Source organism: Acomys russatus, chromosome 24 (assembly GCF_903995435.1).
Source record: "Acomys russatus chromosome 24, mAcoRus1.1, whole genome shotgun sequence".
NCBI lineage: Eukaryota > Metazoa > Chordata > Mammalia > Rodentia > Muridae > Acomys > Acomys russatus.
In genome coordinates, this window is record NC_067160.1 from 16,123,160 (window position 1) to 16,127,804 (window position 4,645).

Genomic DNA, 4,645 nt, shown 5'->3' on the forward strand with positions numbered 1-4,645 from the left:
CCGGCTAGGCCATAGGAGGTGATAGAGCAATTACATCGGAGGCGACTGGGATCCTAAATGCAGCCAGTGCTTTCTTTCTCTCTCTCTCCCTCTCTTTCTTCTTCTTCTTCTTTTTTTTTTAAGATTTTATTTATTATTTATACAGTACTCTGCCTCCATGTGTGCCTGCAGGCCAGCAGAGGGCGCCAGATCTCATTATAGATGGTCATGAGCCACCATGTGGTTGCTGGGAATTGAACTCAGGACCTTTGGAAGAACAGACAGTGCTCTTAACCTCTGAGCCATCTCTCCAGCCCCTTTCTTTCTTTCTTTCTTTCTTTCTTTCTTTCTTTCTTTCTTTCTTTCTTTCTTTCTTTCTTTCTTCTTTCTCTCTCTCTCTTTCTTCCTTCCTTCCTTCTTTCCTTCCTTCCCTCCTCCTCTTCCTCCTCTTCCTCCTTCTCTTCTTCAGCTTACACAAAGCAATTTACTAACAGAAAATAACTTGAGGAGTTCTGTTCACAGACAGCGACCACGAAGCCTTCCTTTCCTTAGAGTGCTGTCAGAGGCGACAGGAGTGACATCCTCAGTCTGCCCAATCTTCATCCCTGAGTGATTAAGAGCTCTGAAGGCTGACTGGGCTCCAGGTCCAGGGGTCTTGGTCCTGTTTCCTCCTGTGGCCCAGACTTTGATGTGCAGGGCAATGATGTCCAGAGCCTTGCACCTCCGGGCCACATCCTGGGCAGCCAACATGGCTGCATATGGAGAGGACTCATCTCGGTCAGCCTTTACCTCCGCTCCACCAGTCACTCGGCAGATGGTTTCCTTGCCAGAAAGATCGGTAACATGGACAAAGGTAGTGAAGGATGCAAACAGGTGACAGACACCAAATACATTCTCCCCTTCAGCCACTTGGGGTCCAAGGCTGATGACTTATTCTTTCTTATTTCCCTTCCCCTGTGAGGTGCCATTTATGAAAGTCGCCGCCAGACCCCTACACCAGAAAGCCAGTATTTTCTAACATGGTGCACACCCCAGGGCCTCCCTCCTTGCCTCTAGATTGGCTCCTGTGGTACTGGAAGGACTGCAACTGTGTTTCCTCCTGTCACACCTTCCTGAGATGCTCAAGGCACGGCCAATCTTTTAGACAGGATGAAGGAGGGTGATGGTGTGATCTTGTTTGTAGCTTCAGTAACACCCAGTATCTGACCACTGCCATGCTTCCTAATCCTTTGCAAAGGAAATAGCAACTATATTTTGGGGGCTTGTTTGTTTGTTTGTTTGTTTAAGACAGGGTTTCTCTGTGTAATAGCCTTGGCTGTCCTGGAACTCACTCTATAGACCACACTGGCCTCGAACTCACAGAGATCTATCTGCCTGTCTCTGCCTCCCAAGTGCTGGGATTAAAGGCATGCGCCGCCATCACCACCCGGATGTGGACCTCTTTTAACTGTATCATAAATTTACGTTGGACTTCATGACTTAGTTCTCATACTCAGACTCCAATGGACCTCTGAGGTCGTCTCAGACCCAGAACGGGTGTACATCATGTATACAGTATTGCATGGGCCCAGGGCAGATAGAGCTTAGAGGCAGTTTCAACACTAATACCCCTGTCTTGGATAATAACGGCCTTCTAAAAGCCAAGCTTCTTTCCCAAGCACTACTGAGATCCTAATCCTCAGACTCCCAGGGTTCCTGTCGGCACCTATAGACACGAGGCCAGTCTCCTGCCTTCTGTTTCTAGCCCCAGGCTTGAGTCTTTGCTTTCTCCCACCTCTCAGGCTCCCTGACAGTCCTGGGTTTCTTCCACCAATCCTAACCACACCTTGTGACAGGCAGCCTTTGATGCGCTAAATCGTGATTCTATTCCTGAAGGTGGAAGACATGGTGTGTGCCCTGACAATCAAAAGACGGCCTTCTTCAGACAGCCCGCGGCCATTTGCCCACTAGGTGGCGCCCTTGGAGCCCGGGGAAGAGAAGGTGGGAGGGAGAGGAGCGGCGAGGGGCTTTTCTATTAAGGCACAAAAGAAGGGTTCTTTTACTCTGCTTTCCCTTATTTATTCCACTCTTCAACGGCACCGCCATCCCCACCCTCAACTCAAAAAGTAGCATTGAAACAAGGCACCTTTCTATTCTCCCTCCCAGGGGAAGCCTGAGCCTACAGTAAGGCAAGAGGCTGAAGTTTTGCCTCAGCCCGAAACCGGTTTCATTGGCTCTGGGGCTGTAACTGAAGCTCACAGGGCACCTCCCTCCCATGCCTTCCTTTCAGTTGATTTTTCTCCTTTCTTTTCGTTCTATGTCCCCTTCTCTGTCTCTCTTTTGGGTTGCTCTGTTCTCAATTTACTTTGGAAGGAGGGGGAAATGTCCACTGTCCATTAAGCAGGGTATCCCTGCAGGGGCAACACATGGCGGGCGGGGAGTGGCTGAACCCTTCGACCCGTTTGTTCCATTCACTCCTACTAGAAGAAAAACAGAAGGGTGCCAGTAAGGGACACAGCCATTTCCAGGGAGTTCAAGGACGTTAGTACTTTAAATGAGCCTTTCAGTGTTGGGCGAGGGTCTCAGGGGGCCGGAATTTTGCCTGAGTTCCTGAAGTTAGTCTTCTACAATGCAGTATCTTTCCCCAACCAAAATCTGCCTAGGAGTAAAACTAAATCCCCAACCTTAGCAGCAGAGCAGGACTGCCTCTCTCTACCTGTCACCCAGGGAACTCCAGGCCCCTTTAAATTCTTAATAGTTAGTTCTGAAAGCTCCAGGCAGAGTGTTCACTTCCCTCCACCCAGGCTGGGCACATCCCCTGACTCACACAGTGACAGGCTAAGGTCCACCTGGTGCTCCTAGCCTTACATGGTAGAGCATAGTTTTGGTATTACAGTCCCTAAGGGTCACTTGATTCATACAAAGAAAGGCATGACAGGACCCCCACCGATTTCCTTTTGCTCTTTCCTTCTAGTGTGGGTGTCTAAAGAATCCTAGTCAAGGCCATTTCTCTAAATTTGCTAAACAAAATGCCGGAGACTTTGCCCCCTTATGTGTGTGTTTGTTCTCCACAGGTTGGGGGTGGGGATTGATTAGGCAGATTGATGATACCTCCAGGGGACAAAGAAGCTGGCTAATTAGGCCATGGTTGTAAGTTAGTTAGGAATGCGTTGAACATTCTTAATGGATTGGGATCAAAGGCAAATTGGCTTTGTCTCCTAGCCCCTGGGATTATGGAGTCTTCCTGACTAGTCAGCAGGTCCTCTAGTGATGACTTAGACTCCATAACCCCTGCTCACTCTTGATGAGTGTAGATGCTTCAGCCTTCTAAAGCTTTAATCCCAGCACTCGGGAGGCAGAGACAGGTGGATCGCTGTGAGTTTGAGGCCAGCCTGGTCTACAAAGTGAGTCCAGGATGGCCAAGGCTACACAGAGAAACCCTGTCTCGAAAAACAAAAACAAAAACAAAAACAAAACAAAATGCTCCAGCCTTCTAAAGCTGTCTACTTTTCTGACCTGACAGGTTCATGACTGAAGGGACATGAAGTAAGAGGGGCAAGGCCATGGACTGATCTGTTCCTCACCTCTGAGCAAAGACACATATCTCTCCCTCAGCCTCCTCCCTCAGCCTCCTGGCTCTCTCTGCCCCAGGGTTTTGGGTCCTGGCTCACATCCATGATCTCTCGAGAGGAGAAAGTAGTGAGGTTAGAAGGCTGGTTCAAGGCCATGGCTGATGTTTGAAAGGTCAGTTTGACCTTGCCTGTAGGTTAGAAGCACTTTTTAGAATGTGGGGTACTGACCAACTTTTGGTCTCCAGAACTAGATTCAAAACACCAATATGGAGGCACAGAGAGCACCCTACTTGTTAACAGGCTTCTGAGTATGAAACGAGCTTTTCCATTTACCACACCTATGCTTTGAGGGCTAGGATCACAAGGGGACCTTGAGACCTTGTGGCGATGGCTCACCGAAACACTGAGGCAGGCAAGCATAGGGAATAGCTTTGCGGCCTGTGACTCTGCTTGACTTGGGCTTCATACATACCTTATTTCTAACAATGTTCTTGATATCCTAGGACCCTCTGCCGCATGTGCTCCTCCCTGAACAAGGCATAGAGCACCTTAGGGCCCCCACCTGTGTTGAGGCACAGGCACACACCTGAAATAAGTGTCTCCTCTTCTTAATAATCACCCGACTTAAATATATTCTACCCAGTCATACTTTAGATGTATATAGGCATGGAAGTAGGGAGAGTCATCTGACCTGAACTGTCCAGCCTTTCACAGATTTCTGGCACTAATTCTTAGGAATAATCTGTCTTCCTCTTTAAAAAAAAAAAAAAGAAAGAAAGAAAGAAAGAAAATCTCAGCAGGGAGTTTGCAGTTGATTACAACAGAGTCCTGTTCATGCTGACTCATCCTTGGACCATCGGATAATGGTAACTGCATTTTCCTCAGATGAGTTTCCTGTCAGATGATGCCTCAAACCCCTGAATGTTCATGTCGGATGCCATCAACAGGTCAGTAGCCTGAGTAATGAGCACAAAGGTATTACACCATTATCCCTGGTGGCTGTGACTTCCAGAAGATACCACTGTGTGTGTGTGTGTGTGTGTGTGTGTGTGTGTGTGTGTGTGTAGTTAAAGTAAGAACTTAAGAGATTATTGAATCTGGGAGATTATTCCAGA

General features: G+C 48.1%; 1 pseudogene; it reads right to left on the reverse strand.

The window, feature by feature from the left end:
* Positions 1-495: 495 nt before the first annotated feature.
* Positions 496-956, reverse strand: LOC127207519 (40S ribosomal protein S14-like; annotated as a pseudogene).
* Between the last annotated feature and the right edge of the window lie 3,689 nt (positions 957-4,645).